The sequence below is a fragment of the Anoplolepis gracilipes genome, chromosome 3, assembly GCF_047496725.1.
Source record: "Anoplolepis gracilipes chromosome 3, ASM4749672v1, whole genome shotgun sequence".
Lineage (NCBI taxonomy): Eukaryota > Metazoa > Arthropoda > Insecta > Hymenoptera > Formicidae > Anoplolepis > Anoplolepis gracilipes.
In genome coordinates this window covers 456471-475840 of record NC_132972.1, presented here as the reverse complement: position 1 = coordinate 475840, position 19370 = coordinate 456471, and the positions used below count along the sequence as shown (strand labels likewise).

At 30.3% G+C, this 19370-nt stretch overlaps 2 protein-coding genes across 2 annotated transcripts in view; both read left to right on the top strand.

The window, feature by feature from the left end:
- Nucleotides 1–19370, top strand: part of LOC140664135 (uncharacterized) — a 287413-nt gene that overhangs the window by 57545 nt on the left and 210498 nt on the right. The gene's annotated exons all lie outside the window — the stretch shown is intronic.
- The window catches only part of LOC140664136 (uncharacterized), a 45613-nt gene that overhangs the window by 24968 nt on the left and 1275 nt on the right, over nucleotides 1–19370 (top strand). The gene's annotated exons all lie outside the window — the stretch shown is intronic.

Genomic DNA, 19370 nt, shown 5'->3' with positions numbered 1-19370 from the left:
TGTACTTACGTATGTCACCAATGAATTCAGTTTTCCTCCTCTTAATAATCGTATTCGCCTTCTTCCTTTATACTTTTATTGGACCGCAATTTAATATGAGGTGCAAACACATGTACATATATAAAACATGTGCACAGTAAATCGATACCGATTGTGAAAGTTCATAAAAATACACGTTATGAAAATTTGTTTAATTAGGTCGTGATCGATAAAACTGGAAGAATTTTATGCATATTGGTATATTGCATTTCTACATTTTTATCTTTGGTAATTATATGCAAAGTGATTTGTCATTATATTCATAGTTGACATTTTTTTCAATGAATTTATACGAAAATTCCAAAATAATGATTATCGTCTCTTGAGTAGTAATATTTAGTAATTTATATTTATATCAATCATATGAGAACATTGATTTCAATATCGTTAATATTAATTAATATTAATTTACTGTGTGTATGATATAAAATATTTATTAAAAGTTTAATATTCTGCAAAAGCGCTTTATGTATACGTATATAGTTAAATTTTTTTGAATCTTAGAATGTGCGATTATGTTTATATTATTATTAATATCGTTAATAAATTTTTTTATGAATATTTTAATAACTTTGTATAATTGACGCATACATATATGTGCACAGTCACATATGTAGTGACTTTACACACTTTTTGTCATTATATAAAGTTTTCTATCAGGATAATAAAAGTTTTATACAAATCTATTTGTAAGTTCTTTAATTTAAACTTTTATAAAAAAAAGTTTGCTTTGAAATTCTGCGAGATATATTTTTTATACATTACGGAGAATACTATTAGAAAGTTCTAGTTTTAGAATGTAAACTTCACTTGAATTTTGCGATCGTTTCAGAAAACCCGATATCCTTAAATTCTAAGGATGGTTATATTAAGAATTTCGAGACATTTCGAAAATTTGCCTTGGACGTGACATTTCATGTACTTTGATCAATATCAACAAGAGAATTTCAATGGTTCCTTCACAATTGCTTCTCACAATTTTCCTTTGTCTTGTTGTTCCTTTGATAATGCGACTCAAGTAAATTTCGAGGATCATAATATGTGAGAACTTGCTTCTTTGCGATAGTTGTTGTATCGTTATCACTCGATTGAATTACCGGTAATTATAGAAGCCGAGGTGAATCTAATATGTATTATTTATTACTCTTTGTAATGTTATCTCGATATCTCCTTTCAAAGTTATTAAAATTTTTTCCTTTTATTTTATTAGCTAATTAAAAGATTTTATACAACGATTTATATGTAAAGTTAAGCACTACACGCACATATATACATACATACATACATACATAGGTACATCAATTATGCGAAGTTTAGCAAAATATTCATATAAAAAATCCACATTCGATAAAATAAAAAAAATTAAAATTTGCGATATAAATAAAACGTTTCATGAGCTTTTTCATACAATTGAAATGTTAACATTCCCAATTTGATTGAAAATTTTATAGAAATATGATGAAAAGCAGAGAATAAAAACCGAATGACGGAATGATACAGACAGATGAGGCGAGGCTTTTGATCGAACATCGTGTTAGTCTTTTCCGTCGGGCGTTAATTAATGTTATGGTTCCACGATGACGTCGAGTTAGAGGCGGCTATAGCTAGCGAAATTCCCTTTGTGACCGAAAGCCCGATATTGCGCGGCTTAATCACGCTTAAATACGCCGTCCTGTCCATGGCTGTCCATCCTCGGGCAGATCGAACATTCTGTCGCTCATGTAGAGTCTATATCGCGCGTTGGTTTCTGTCTCTTGACCACCTTGCGGTACCTTTCATATCATTACTAACGAGGCAATTAACGTTTTCCATTAGTGGCAGGCCTACACGTGATATTTGATACGTGCCGAACCATTTATCATTATAAATAGAATATAGAAATTTTTTCGGGATTCTTTTAACTTCTTTTATTATGTCAATATTAATATCTGAATATTTTTTATCTCAGTAAATATATATATTGTATTCATATTTTGTGAATCATTCGAGCAACAACATCGCACGGATTCATTATGATTAGTAGTGATAGCTTACGTGAGAAGGGATGTTTTTCAGCCGTACCGAACAAGTGTTTTGCTTTATTGAAATATTTTAATTGTCAATCGTACGCTTAATTCACAATTTTTAAGACTTTGTGATTTTTTTTTAATGTCAAAACAATCACTATTTTACGCAATTTCGAATCAGCAAGGTGACTTCATCGATCTGCCTTTATTCTTTTTTTTTCATCCGATATCGACTTCCCCGCAGCGACGTGCGTAAATGCGTGTGGATACAATTGTAGTCGGCCATGAACAGGGAGCTCGTGAATCTCGTGATGTGTGGTCGACCGCTAAATCGTTTTCGACCGCTCGTGCGGTCGATCTTTATGCTCGGTAGATGCGTTCGACATATTTTCGACGATCGCCAGATACCATCTTTGCATCTGTTTCATCATAGCATCATATAGTAACACAAGTGCTGTACTGTTTTGTGTGTCCTCGGAGTTGTGTTTTAATAATGATTTTACTGCAATGAGTTTTATAAAATAATAATAATAATAATAACAATAAATTAATTAACGTTAAGCTTGAAGTTCCGATAAAAGTAATTTCGCGTAATATTATGTAACCAATCTCAGGCTATTATGGCGTGGGTTTGGCAATATTTAATCGCGTGCTATTTGCAAGTTTGCTTAATTAACTTGCCTGATTAGTTCCAAGAGAGTTTTTACGCATGCATGCATGCAGCCTCCTGAATTAAGCATTGTGTTCACGCCGGAGTACGGTGGCGCATTTACATAAATTCGCGGAACTTTGAATCACGTTGCGTAGCATAAGTAGCAGCAGATGCGATTGTCTGTCCAACTTTCCTTTTCACGAAGCTTCATTCTCCTAAAACTCGTTGAGAGATTTCCCATCTTCGTCCATTGTAACACATTCTAAAGAACTTTATATCGAATAGCGCATAGATATAAGCGCGGATACATCCTTCATTGAAGAGCTTATTCTTTGGGCTTAATCCAACTTGCATTGTTCGTAGCCTAGAGTCTTATAAAAAAAAAAAAAAAAAAAAAAAAAATCTCTTGCAGTTCGTTGTCCGCGGATCGATTTTCTGTCAAGTTTTTCCATCTAAGAAGGCCTCTAGACTCTTTCTATTGTTTACAACGTTTTTGATTTTTTGTTTTTGCTCAATGAAGTATCATATATCGTCGTACTTGAAGTTTTGCAAATTCTTGGAAAATAAAATGAAATAAAACTTCTACGATATATCATTTTGTAGCACTATTAAATATTTTAATTTCCTTTGATAACATTTGTGATCAATCTAAATTATTGAAAAATGCTTTCAATTATATTTCGAAGAAATGTATCATCTTATCGTTTTGTGATGCATTGTAGGATAAACTAGGGTATAAGAGAGATGGCCACAGGTTGTAATTTTTTCAATAGTTGCTACATAGTGCGCTTTTTTAGTCATTATAAAAAATAATCGATATTTACAGTAGTTTATGTGCATACATTATTCGAAATAACGATATTGTGAATATTATATCATATTTTTACTTTTGACTGCCTGTAAAGTTTTTCCACTAAAAACTGTTGTAACGTCGAATAAATTACAGTTAAGCTATCGTAATCGACGTTAGACGTATTATAAAGATATGTAAATTGTTATATGACCTATAATTTTTATTTTCGTTTTCACTATTTTTTTATAAATACTAAAGCCATCTTTCCGTCACTATGGTCATCTTTTCCTTAAAAGTTGGGAAAGATGGCCAATGCTTACGTTGTACTATTTTGATAATATCAAATTTCTATGAAATATTTTCCTTTTAATTTTGATAATATTACGTAATTTAAGCTTCAGTGAAGATAATATGCCAAACACTATTAAAAAATAACAAAAATAAAAATATGTTTTTTGCATTTTAAAAAACTGACCATCTTCCCCGAATTTACCCTAATTAAAAACGATAATTAAAATAAACTTTCTGAACTACTTATTTAATATTTTGATATAAAACATTTTAAAATTAGGTTTATTTTTATTATTTCTGTATTGAAATATGTAATTTTTACATTTTTCTTTTACACTCATATATATATATATATATATACCATGTTTCTTTTTACCTAAATGTGCCACTTTTTTATGGATGTGAAACTAAATAATTTACTTTCAGTGGACTGACTTGCAGTATACTTTTCTTTTGGTCTTCAGGAATTATATAATTCAAAATGTTTCGAGAAAAGTTTCTTCTTTTTATTTAATTAGTTGCGTCAAAACGAATGCTTGCACGTGTCAAGTTTATCGCTTAAATCAAAGATTTATTATTTATCTTTCTTTGAAGACTTCAGGTCTTGAAAATATCTTACTGATGTGAGAAATTTATGTTGTAACGTGTGACCAATTAGCGCGTCCTTTCCCGGTCAAAGAAAAACAGTGTAGAAGAGATTGTTATTTTAAGGTGTTTGAATTTCTAGAAAATTATTTCTCGGTTCATTTAGAAGAGCATACGAACTGTGTTACAAAGGATGAATACACTTTAATCAAACTGCCATTTCCACTTTACTCTAGGTTTTTATTGGTAATCCTTTGAATGCTGTTTGTGGTAATAAAGTAGAATAATTTCTCTCTTACTTCCTTCATCGCTTTTGGCATTGATTGATTTTAATGGTCGCTTTTAATTACTTTCTCACGTTAATATCTTATAAAATATTCCAGATAATATTTTTAATTGAGAAAATATTTATATTAAAAGTACATACTGCTTTTGTTATTTTATTTAACGTTATTAAATATTTAACACAATAATTTAATTATGTATATGAAAAGATGTTATCAAAAATTAGGTTAAATTTCTGAAATCCATTTAATCGATTGTTCCACGATATTAAATATTACACTTGTGTGTTTCTTAAATTATCGTGTGTTTATTATTTATTTATTTTTTGTTTGTTTATTCACCTTGGCGAGACTTGACGTGCGCATACGCGATTCCCATGGGATCGATACCGACCGCCATTCCAGGCTCGTTGCAAGCAAAAGCGCGAATTTTCTAGGAAAATTGAAATGCAAGAAAGAATGCGGAATTGCAAATAAATCGAGTTAACGTGGGATCAATTATTCATTTCTTAAAAATTAATCGAGACTAATCAGTCGGTTTGAACACAAACACTTGCCGAGAAACTCGACTTACCTTAGGTACTTATCTGCGCAAAGCGAAGAAATTATTCTGTCCAACAATAAAGTGTAGTTTAATCGAAGGACATAATCGTACATACTTAAAGGCGTGATTCGAATTTAAATTAGTTGGTCGCTAACGTTTGCATTGCAGTCTTTGGTTTCTTACGGAAGATGTCGGAATTACAGAGAATTCTTTCATCACAATTCTGCGCGAAGTAAATTACTTGTCTCGTCATACACGCCAGTAAAGGGTATTCATAAAGATAATGGTAATTACACGGAAAATTGAATCACATATCGAACAAACACAAGCTCATATACAGGGTGTCTCAGAATTCGCGAGACACGGAATTCACAACGTGATTGTCCGTGCCAAAAGAGGCAACTCTTTCCTCAGCAAAAATGTCGAGAAAATTTATCATTTTTCGCTAGTTTTCAAATTTTGCTATTATATATCTCTGTAACTAAGTCTTAAATAAAAATTTTAATAAAGTAAACTCCACCTAAAATTAACTGCAGAATATAATTGTATTAATCTTTTAATTCTACAAAGTTTGGTTTGTGAAAAACCCGTCTTTTTCAATTATTTATAACTGAAAAATTATTGATCCTTCGACATTTTTGCTGAAGAAAAAGTGGCTTCTTTTGACACGGACAATCACACTGTGTACTCTGTGTCCGCGAATTCTGGAACACCCTGTATATGTATGCATGTGCATCTGTTAACATATGTATATATGTTTGAATGTGATGTAACAATATTGACATATTCCCGAATTCATCAAATCATCTAGTATAATAATTAAAGTCATTGATTAGAATTTATATTACTATTTATTATTGTATTTACATAATATTTGTATTTACATAATATTTGTTTTGATTATTATTATTAAATTATGATTTGTCAATTGTTTGATATTAATAATTATAACAAAAATAGGAAATAATTGAGATTAAATTTATTTTTTATATTGTAGCATAAATTTTTAAAGCGGATGCACATATTTATTTTATTACTATACGAATTTTGTTCAGTTTTCTACTCGATTTAGATTCATATCGCAAGCAACATTATACGAATTAATCGAGTCACGTATAAAGTAAGCGGGGTAAACCGGGTCATTAGCAAATTTCTGGATATGAACAAACTTCTGGAAGACGCTTGATTAGGAACAATCTCTTTTCTAGATCTATTTACTTTGTAGTGTTGTTTTTAATGTTCTCTTTCCGTGTGCCTAAAGTCTAAAAATCGAAATGTTATCCACCGATATTATATATGTATATAATAAAACCGGCATAAAAATACATTAAAAATATTTCTTAAAATCTTTATTATTATATCACATATTTTATATAATATTTTATATAATAATTTCTGATTTATTGTAAAAGTAAAGACGGAATATTAACAGAATTGTTAATATTAATTACTCAATTACGAAATATCCAATTTTATAAGTATGAAATGAAATAGTTTATATCTTTTTATCGTGTTTTGCGTTTGAAAAGGGCTTGGCACAGAGTTCGATTTAAATTATGACCGGAATAGACGTGATACAGGAGTGTCACAGGAAGCTGTCTGTATTGTAACCTTTCTTTTAACGAGAACGATCGGCGATTATGCCGTCGAGTCTTTGAGTGACGTGTCGGTTTTCATCGACAGTGTTGGTATGGAATATTGCAAATTTTCCCAATTTATATATATATATCAAAATTTTATTACGAATATAATAATAGCAGCTAGTCGCTGTGTTGCTTTGTTCTTTAGAGTGGCACATGATCGTAATTTAATTGCGTGTTTTCGACCATGACGACACGACCGATTGATTTCTCATCAAAATGGGTTCGGTCGACGGCCTTTCGCACTATTATTTACATGATATTGAATCTAACGGCCCTTTCAAAGCTTACATTTTTAAGGTGATTCGAAAGATTTTTCTAAAGCCATACATTTTTGATACAATAGCGGAATGCCACTAAGATAATATTATTAAAAGCGAAAATGGATAAAGAAGAGTGAGTCTTTTCAAATAGAATAAAATATTGAAGAAAAACGTATTTCTATCATCCAATTTAGTTTGTAAATCATCGACTCTTTGTTATGTCTCTCTCTCTCTCTCTCTCTCTCTCTCTCTCTCTCTCTCTCTCTCTCTCTCTCTCTCTCTCTCTCTCTCTCTCTCTCTCTCTCGCAAAATTGAAATGTTTCACTGTTGCGAAACCATTGTGATTTTCATCGATATCATCTGGGCAGCGAGCGTGAAGCCGGGCCCGTTTCCTGTCCAGAATCAACGAACCGATTTTGGCCGATCGCTCTCGGGCACGTGCGTACATCGCGTCTCTCGTGTGTTCTTCTCTCGTGTTCGTTTCGTTGTGTTATTTCAAATTCTATTCTGTCTGTAATCTCTGACGCAGACATTGCTATGTTATTATATATAAAGTTGTATCAAATTTACATTATATTGTTTTCGGAATCAGTAAAAGCGGGAAATTGCTTTTCAAGCTAGTTGGCAAATCCTGTTTGAATATAATAATTTACAATCAAAATATGTTAATTCCAAAAGTCAAGTAACTGTTGAATTGTAGATATTGTACTTCTCATTGATTAAAAATTTATTATGTAAATTTTTTTTACTATTTGCTTAAAAAATGATTAGTATCATGAATACAAAATGCAATAATTATTTATTTATGTTTTTTACACTATAACTATTAACAAGAATTAACTCAATTTATATCGAATTTTTGTGGCACTAATAATAAAACATGACATTATGACAAGATTTACTTGTAAGAAGATTTGTGTTATATTTGCGCAAAATGCACTAAGGCGTGCCAATCTAAAGTATTCCGAGAAAAATGCAAGCGATAATGATAATACGTGAGAGCAGAATTAACGTATCTCGTGAAAGAAACTAAAGCCTATCTCGTGATCCCCTGTTGTACTTTCTATAAACCTTGGTCCAATTTCAGATCTGTCGAGATTACCAAGGCTCTCGGTAAGTTAAGAGACAACATCTCACAATCAGTGGCAACAATTTCGAACAAGTTAGGCCGGAAATCCGTAGGAGAAAGTGTAGCATCACGATATATAAAACATGTTTTTAAAAAGTTACGTCCATTTTTTATGTGTATATAAGCAGTTAAAATATCTGATATTTTTTTAAATAAGTACGATTATAATATTATTTGAGCATTATTGAAAAATTACGATTCTTTTAAAACATTTATTTATCTGAAGAAACTGCCAGAAAAATATAAGAAGAATAAAGAAAAGAGAGAGTGAAATTTTTTTTCACGCTACTTTAAAAAAAGGTTAATGACATGTAATTACGTGCTCATAATTCCGGAATATAGGTCAGATTTAATACTCGTTACTCAATGCCTGCTGTCCTTTGCTCCTTCTACCGAGAGCGGCAGCCGTCAAAATGATTTTCACCTCCTTATATCTTGTTTTATTTACGCATGCGAAGAACCTACCTACTGCGCGGCAAAGCGGTGCCGGACAAGGTGCGTTGAAGCGATACAATGGAGTTGATGCGCACGCATTATGCGGTTCAATGATACATGAACGCGAGCATAACTCTCGAGATTTTGACGACTCAATGAGACTTGTTCACACGCGCACGATTGAAAATATATTTAAAAAAAAATAACAGCATCTCTCTCTTTCTATTTCTTTCTTAGTCTTCTGTCAGAGTCATCGAAACGAGATCGTGATATCAGTGTGTATGAAAAAGTAGTTCTTGATCACAACGAAAAATAAATCGTGAAAGTCTTATAAAAAAATTAATAATTATATCCCCAGTAAGGGGATAAGCTAGATATTCCTGAAATATTTATAAAATGTTTCTAAAATCCAAAATGAACATCCCAAGATTATTTGCAAACATTCCGGAATATTTAAAGAATGTACAGAAAATATTCAAATAAGCACAAAATGTTTTGATCTTTTATCATTTTGTATACTGTTTTATTCTATTTTTTATTTAATTTTTTATATTCCATATACATATATGTCGTAGCCAGATTACAAAATTCGTCTTTTTATAAAATATCTAGACGTTTATGCAAACGTTGTCTTTGTTATAAATCAAAAATGAAATGCAACAGCCGTTGTCATGCTGCCGGTCCTTGTTCAAATAAGTAAACATTTTACTTTTTATAAAATTTAATAATATTATTAATAAAAGTGTTTATTAAAGATTTTATTTACTTTTTATAAAATTTGATAATATTATTAATAAATATATTTATATAAGTTTAACAATTTTCTTATTTAGCAAATTACACGAAACCTATCACTTTTTTTATAAATAAGTAGCTATCTTATAAACAGTTCATAAAAGGACTGAAATGAACCAGTCAGAATCGAAAACGATATATAAAATCATTGTATTTGATAATGTGGCGAATCGCACACATGTTAGCATTTTATAAAAAGACTAAAATTCTTAGCCAGATTGTAAAATACTTCAAATTTAACTACGATTTAAGAATATCGCCGCACTTTATTAAACGTCTAGGCACTTTATAGAAAGACGGATTTTGTGATCTGGGGCTACGACATATACATATATCAAAATTCACACTGAATGTTCCTTATTAAACATGCAGGTAATGTTTATAGAATATTCTGAATATTTCAAAATTATTTGAACGTTCTATGAACATTTCTCTACTATTCCAGGATATACAGAATTTTGGAATACGAATGGAATATTTTAGGAATAACTAGTGTTTACCGGGATCGATGTCGTGAAAAGATTTCTTGAGTACAAACGCATGTGTAATTGAACCCACTTTAAAATGTTGACCGTCGCGTGTAATTAATTCATGATAACAACAAGAGAATAAAATACTATATTAGAAAGAAAGAAAAAGAATGAAAGAGAAGCGGATACTTAAAGATTTATTAATATTAAAATATTGTGTGATTTATTTTTTGAAATAAAAATTATATACATACATACGTATACCTATAATATATTCTGGTATTTAAAAACAACCTGTTCATTTTTATTTAAATAATTACAAAAAAAAGCAATTTGTTTGCCGTCTATCGCATCATCGTATCTCAAAGACGACGACTTTAGCGCGTGCAAAAAGCAGCGTCGATTATTGATTGCGTTGAAAGTAGACTCGCCAAATGCGCACAGGCTGTATTTGGTACTGGGTATTTCTTGTAGGGACTCGTGCGCATCCGTGCAACCCCTACGTCCCCTATATCAATCAGCTTTAGTCAGCAGCGTAGAAACGGTGAGATATTTTATAGGTATTTGCGAGATTTCTCTCTAAGCATTTCGCTTTGCTTCCGATGATTTCTCCTTATCGCAGAAGCGATAATTATGATTCTCGATTTCGATAATTTATCACGGTAATTTGGCTGGTTTAACGTTGTACACTGAAATCTCTATTAAATCGAGCAACCAATGGCGTAGAAACGACGATAACGGAGAATATTGCGAGCGTTCCGTAGGAAACGTATTGTTCCCGCGGTTTGATGATTATCGTCGTTGTAAATTGTCGTAATTACGGTACTCTCGCGATTACTTATCGCGACAATTTGGCCGATTGCACATTATATATCTTTTATTTTGGTAGTTTAATTGATAAGCAAAAACAGCAATATCGAGGGATTGTGTGTATTGTAGTAGAGGAGTGCTGGAAAAGTTAGTGGAGCGTATGGATATAGTAATTTATTTTAAACCACTAATTAATTAATTAATTAACCTTTATAATTGTTCTGTACTATAGACACAAAACAAATAATGCACGGTTATTGAAACTAAAGTGTTGTATAATTTTAACTGTTTACGTAATTTTATTTACGCTCTTCATTCTGCATTAAAAGTTTGAATTTACTGCATATTGTGGTTTCGTTCAAAACACAACTTTCACATTGTTTCTTTCTCTTCCTTTCTTTTCTCTCTTTCTTTTTTCCACTTTATTATTTTATTCTAACTTCTCATTCTGACAATAAATATGTAATTGATTTAATGTAATATAAAATATATTGTCAGAATGAAAAGTTAGAATAAAAATAAAAGAAGAAAGAAGAGAGAGAAAATATAAGAAAATTGCACAAAAGAGATTGCATAATTGCAAATTAAAAGTTGGCCTTTGATGAGATAAAAGTTTTTTCACACATGTCATACTCGATAACAGACATTCTCTCCTTCTACTCTTATATATTTTTGTATAATTTATTCTCTCTCTCTCTCTCTCTCTCGATTCATTTATACGTCTATTGTGAGCTTATGTCGCTCTGTTGTTACGAATAATAGTACCTTTATCATCGTATGTTAGTATTACTTTAAGGGGAGATTTTTGGGGGTGTGCACATGGTAGAATGGCGCTTACATATGAATTGGTATTCTTGTGTACCGATATAATGGGGAGAGTATCGATTTAGATGTTCACGGGTAAAAAATTACGTCAATACGAGCAGGTTGTATATGTGGGGGAGAAATATATAGAGTATCTGGAAGTATATTACATTACTACAATACTGTTTGAAAATAATTTTTTATTAAAATTCTGCTTATTATTTATATAGAAAGTTTTATTTTATTTTTAGTCACACTTAAAAAAAAAAAACTGCTATTAGTAACATTTCGAATTATTATATTTCGATGCACAAGAAAATTATGTGAGAGAATTGTAATGCATAATAGAAAATACATCTTATAACAAATATTGTGATATGTAATGCGACACCGAAAGGGATCTGTTTATAAATCTTATAATATATCTTGATTATATATATTTTGTAATTATTATATAATACAATCTGCGCTTCTTATCTTATGTTAGTATGACGTAATTTATCATTCTAAGAATACCTTTATATATTCTGACAAAGTGTGCGTTTCATATTCTAAAGCATATCATATAACAATTAAAAATGTTTTTTGCTTATATTATTATTATTATTGACTCAAATATCATTATTATTAGCTTAATTAATTGAGATAAATGATTGCCAGAAATTATTCAAGCATTTATACTTTATACAATATGCAAGTATATGTATGCTGATATTTTTACTAGTGAATGCAGCAGTCATTTTGTAAAAACAGTGAAGTATAGTATACAATGACAAATGTTGATTAAGCTTATATTGTGATCACGTAGGTACTGTTTGTATTTGCTCTACTTGTTTACGCCATACACTTGCACGCGCGTACTAACTGGCAGTAATGACGCGTTTACGCTTACTGAAGAGAAAGAATACTAACATATACAAAAAAAAAAAAAAAATACATATTCTTGTTTAAGAAACTTTTTTTCCATTTGTCGAGGACTCGTACGTAGAAATATTGACAAAAACAAACCGTACATGACAAACAAAAATAACAATGTGTACAAAAACATGTTTTTATATTTCAGTATAATATATCTCTATCTCTTATACATAATTCTTATATGTGAATGGAATGTATACCTATATATTCCTACGAAAAATATATTTTTTAATGTAATACATAATAATAATAATAATTTATAATATAAAAAAGGAGACGGTGTATATAATATCATAAAATATTATTTTTGAGAGAATGGAAGGAAGAAGGAAAAAAAGAGAGAAAAGGAAAAATATTGATAATTTAAAAGATCTGTATTTTATAAAATAAAACGCAGGTCACACAAAATTCATTTAACATTTAATATTTTGCGGGAAACTTTCATTTTTAATTTCAACGATTTTTGCTGTGTCAGCACTTTCTGAATCAAAACATTTCCGTTTATATTTCCATTTAGTCTTCAGAGGCTCGTCACAGATACATACATGCAAGGACCCCTTCTTGATATTATTCATGATTATCTTAACTGCTTCAAATACATTACATCCCGTAAGATGGTTGCTTAAATGCGTTGTTCTGACAATTTTGATTATTTATTTTTGACACCAATTACTTAACATATTTAAAATTATTTATCTTGATGTATTTTCTTAACAATTAAATATATGCTTATAATGAAACAACATTTTGTATGTAAATATTATGTAAATAAATAAATCTTGTTTTTATTTGATTTATTGGATATATTTGATCGTGTACTTATGTATATGCAAAAATATCATTAATATAATATGCAAAATATTTATGCGTAATTAATTTTTTTTTTCAATCTCTATTGTTAATTAATGCGAGCAAAATGTTACGTTATTAACAAATATAATTTCACTTAAAGATACATATCATAATAAATATATTTCATGTATCTACCTATATATTACATGTATGATATTTTGATTTGTAATTGTCACATTTTCCCTTTTCTGCAATCAACTTTATTGGGCTGTGCTAGCAACATACCGAACAAGATTAATGCATTTTCCAGGAAACTTTGCTTACAAGCGCGAGTTAGTTGTAGGTAATTCATCGTTTCGCAATTTCAAAAGCAAATAGTCATTCTATAAACTTTACTTAATATCACTATTCTCGCACCTAGGTTTTCTAATTTAAACGAGTTTCAAACAGATTAAAATATAGTTTACGGTTTCTGAAATAATTGAATTTTGACTTACCCTAGCTTTATATACGGTATACATGTATACATGAAAGAAATCAATACGTGCTTATAATGCTAAGACATTCATATAAGATATAGAATAAACAAGTTTCAAATATCAATATGAATGCATTGATAATATCAGAGAATTAACGAAGAAAACTGAAGCATGCAATACAAAAGTCGAATATAGATCAATTTTATAATTTTGGATTTTAAGCTCAATTGAATTAATATGCAAACGAGAGGTAGAGGCTTCTCCGTCAGAAATGTGATGATCAGCCTCGTTAACATTGCAAATTTTCTTCGTAGGCGCTTTTTACCCAGCTAATTTTACTCTGCAATGCAAATCTATCTCTTCGTATTCTTCTCAGCTTCACGCTTGATTGTCGCGATGGATTGCAAAAGAACGGAGAAGCGAATCATTGGCAATATGTTGGATACGACAAATACTTAATTTAATTTTTAATACACACACTGTCTATATTTAGCAAATTTAAAATTCTTTAAACTTGCTATAATAAATGAACTTTGAAACATATATTTAGGCTAAGATTAATTTTGCTAGATTTATTATACATATATGTATATTGGTTCCAGCGGATTTACTAGTGATTCTGTACATCGTTAAGAGAAACACGAGTCGAGTGTCAAAAGGGCAAACATAGTGCACAAACAACACGACTGATATTCGTATATAAATGTAATCAACGTGTACAGCTACATACAGTAATATACGTTAATCCATGGAACAAACAGGCGGGTAGGCTTATACGTTATGACATGGATTAAAGAGAAGTACGTTTTCAAATTATGCAATTCTAAATACACGTAACAGATAGATGTTATTGTCATCTATTCGATTAGTGAAATAGTACACAGACTACGTAACATTCTACATAATGCCCGTAAACGATATGATGAAAACAATTGATAAATGAAAATATGATATTATGCGAATTGTAATATGTTGTAACATATGCCGATATTATTAATTTAAAACAGTCTGTACAATAATACGGCAATCAATTTTTATTATTTTTAATTTTATTTTTAATTTTTATTTTATTTCATTTTCTTGTTCCTTGAAATTAAAAGTTCAGCGATTACACATTATGTGTAAACTTGTGCATATATTATACAGATTGTAGAGTATAAATAAACATTACTCTGTATTTATAGTATTTAGAATTATGACTTTTTCGTATTCTTTCTTTTATTTTGTCATTTATTAAGCGATCTTAATTTTATCAAATAGATACGTCACTGAATGAATAAACAGTTGTTCCAAAATAAAAGATTCAAATAATTAGTTTGCATAAATCAATTCCTAACGAAAGAGTACATCTTTCTAGATTGATAATTTTTGGACATATTATGTAACTCAACGATTAACATAATACGTATTATATTTTACATAATGATAATGATATTTATTACGAACAAACGCATAATAAATATAAGTTATTTTTAATACGTAATAACGAATTACTTGTAACAGAAGTTTAGTAACGAAAAACATTTACACGTTTATATGATAAAAATTTTTGATGTTCAATTTCATGACAATAAAATGACAAGTAGACATGTTCGCGTAATGTGAAGTCTTGTTCTACATTTATTAAATTAAATGCACAAAAATATTTCTATAACATTTATGAGCTAAATTATTTTATTTAGAGATTTTTATAATAATTTTTTTAATAAATTTGAGTTAAAATGTATAAGTTTATTGCATGTTATACATGCATATAAATATCTATAATATACTTGGTTAATTTATATACATATATGTATAAATAAACAAGAATAAATAGTATATTTATACGCGATATTAACATTGACCATGAAGTCTACGTTACATTGCCCCTAATATAATAGCTATTGTTGGCAGATTTCTCGCGAAAAGCATCTCGCGTGTTTTACGCAAGTTTCGTAATAACGCTTGCCAGTTGCGATTTACACACAATCCTTGCTTACACGTTCGTTATCACACGAGATCTCTCGTAGGACTGTGCACGAGCTCGTTTAACTCGTAACGTGTTTACGTGATAAAAGTCAGCCAAGTGATCACGATTAAATCCTTCAAATGACGATTCTGTCTGACGACATACCGTCGACGACATTTTTGTGCCTTAATTAGTACGTTAGAAGTTAATTAATTGCTTTATACTTATGCACGTAAATTAGTGCCGTTTGATCGCACGCAAAACGTGACACTTGATCGCGTTTTAATTGAATCTTTTGCTCGGTTAATTAGTATATATGTCGTCGGAATTTTACTTAAATCTCTCAAGTTTCTGTAAATTGGCGAATAAACAGATCTACATAAAAGCGCGAGAAGATTAAAACCGGTTTGCAATTATCATTTATTGGCGCAAGTTTAATTTTACATGAGTCAAAGCAAAGAGGATCGTCTTGTTAATTACTCCGTCTATGGACTCTGTCTCCAGGAAAAATCATGATGTGTTAGCAGAGTGAATTTACTTAACGGATTGTCGGTGGACTTACTATCCGCAGCTCTCCATGACGAACGCGTTATCATGATGCTCGCCCTTAATTGGTAGCGACACCAGCAATTAATTAGTCATCTCTCCCCACGGGTAAACGTGCTTTGTTCGCAGTAGCGTCCACTCCGTCGTCTTGATATATTTTTCTTGGGCTGTGCGAGTAGTCTTGTTAGAGCTAAAAATAAAGGCATCGTCGCGCCTTTACATAGCAATTGAGACGACGTCCGGTATGCGAGCAATGCACACCTTTAGGCAATAAGTTTGTTTCGCTTTTTCACGGACCGAGATTCAATTATTTCACTAATTGAGCTCATAGTATCCCTTTAACGAGCCGCAAAAATGAAGCTACGCTATTCAAAGTGTGATATGAATGACTCTTGTTTTAATCTGTGAGAAAAAAATATTATTTACAATTTTATTTCAAGTATGATGAAGAGAATAGAATATTGCTTAAATGTAAATAGAAATTAAATTAAAATATTATTTAAGTATTTTCTAAAAATATTTAATTAATTGGAATACTTTTGTACGCAAACAAAATATGCTGGATTATCTTTTACATTATTATATATATATATATAATATATTTAGAACAAAGAAAATATGAAATTAGATTTTTATCCAAGTATTATTATCTACATCAAAAGTACAACGACTTATAAAAAAAATTGATATCACTCTAATGGATTTTTCAGTCCTATAGATACTACTGATAATTTGCAAACTCTATTTCCAACAGCTTATTCATAGATTATTTTAGTTCGCACATTTCTTTGATGTAACTTTGCTGGTGTAACGATAACAAATATATTCATTAAGATGATATTTAAAATAGATATTGAGAGAAAACACAGATAGTATTCTGTTTTAGATAATATGTTTAATAGTAATTGATGGCACTCTCAAACGTAAATAGGCTGTATCCTTGATTTAAAGTCGTTGTATCCACATCTACATATGTTGACGCAGATGCGTGCAGACATTTGAAGGATGCAGAGACTCCATAACTTCTTCGCAAATAGCCTTCAAAGTTCTTTAGATTCCCTGTGGAGAATGTGGAGTGATGAAGTGCTTTACAATCCTCGACCATAGTTACCATATTGTCCCTCACATTTTGTTGATGCGATGGCACAAATAGCTATTGTTAAGAATAATGCTATCTGTAATTTATTTTAGACATATTGCTCTAGCTTATTTTTGTCTCCATCTTATTTTATAAACATATAAATATTTCTATTTGGGTCGATCAAACTATTCGGTTCTTTGAAATTATTTTAAAATTTGAAGGAACACTAAATAGTTAGGGAGAAATCAAGGCAAACAAAAATATGATATTACTATATGAAGCTTTTTAGATGCTGTTTAATGATGACTTGATATTAAAACATACTGCATTATCATATTGTTTTAATATCAATTTAGGCACAATTTAATATTTACTCTTTTTATATGTTAAGTATGCTGCACTTTAGATTCTGTATAATATACTTGTAGCTAAATGTGGAATTCTAAAATCTCCTGTTAGTAGGAAATAATTCTGCGAATATACTTTTTTTAAACTATGATCCTTTTTTAAAGTATGATCCTTTGCTTTTAACCTCGAATATATGACATAAATATTAAATTTAAAACCCTTGTATAGAATGGCACGTAAGAAAGTTTTCTGGTTAGGTATAAAACATTCTTTAATGTTTCAATAAAAATTTTATTAGTAATAAAAGAACAACAAATATTATCTGTGAAATGATTTTCGTGCGATCAAAAAATACTATAAAAAAAATAATAAAATAGTAATACTTATTGTTAGTATATATATATATATATATATATATATATATAAAATAATTCCGCGTCTATAACAATTATTATTTCTCACATTATTAATCAAATTTTTATTAACACTGGCACTTAGATCAAGTTTTATACTATCAGCTAAGGATTTTCTTATGATTCAGTTCTCGGTTGTTACAGCAAGGCTTGGTCATCTCTATATATCTTGGTTTACGCATTTCACTTTAGCGTGAAGAATTTCTCGTCGGCAGACGCTCGTTTGGCGCTGCATTGCAAACATTTACTCATCTATCGCGAAACCGTCGTCACAATTTACATTGCTGCTCTCGTACATCTTGGAACTCTCAGAGAACCTTCCCCTTTATCTCTGCTTTTCTAGTCAGCCTGCTCGTTTAAAGAATGTACTTAAGAATGAAAACAGAAACGCATTTATAGCTCTCTGCACACTCGTCTTTCGTCTCGTCCGATCATCGTTTTCCTGAAGATGTGAATTATACGACGGTGCATTTATCTATGCATACAGAGCGGCACCGTATGCCGTGCATTGGAATAATGCATTTCTCGCATCATCGACCACCGGCGTTCTCCACTTTGTTCATGACCTACGTTGCCGGCAAAGTTCTTGATTTATGTTGTACCATGCTCGTTAGCTGATTATCGATCACACGAGAGAGAATTGCTCGCATAGCAGATGTTTATTCGCGCACCTGTATGTAATAAGAAAAAAAGTGAAAGTATTGAACGTTATTGGGATGTGAGAGACCTTGTATATTACTTGTATTATGACTAATTAAATAAATATTAAAGTTATAAAAAAATGTAACTCGTGACAGAGCTTATGTACGATGATTAACGTTTCATTTAACGGTTAGGTAATAAAAAATTAATCTCTTTACGAAATTAAATATTTTATTTTATCTATTCGCGTTACATAATGTACAAACATAGAAATAATTCTATGCTTTAAAATTTTTACACCATTGGCTACAAAATCATTTTACTACACGAAAGCAAATATAATACACGAATTATTGGACTTGAGAGAAATTTTATTTTATTATATTATCTGTGCAACATTTTAGAAGAATTTTGTTCCATAGAGTTAATACAGGTGTATTGCACCACCGATCTCAGGCAGCTTTTGTTAAGCCAGGTTAGTTCAGGTGACAACAGGTATGTGTGCAGGTGTTCGCACGATTGTGACTTCTCAAATCGCTGACAGAACAATAATAATTATGTGAGGGGTGTTATCATCATTATCATATATATACGAATAATTTTTTACATAATTAAGTGCAAATTTTATAAATTAAATAAATTATATATAATTAAATTTTG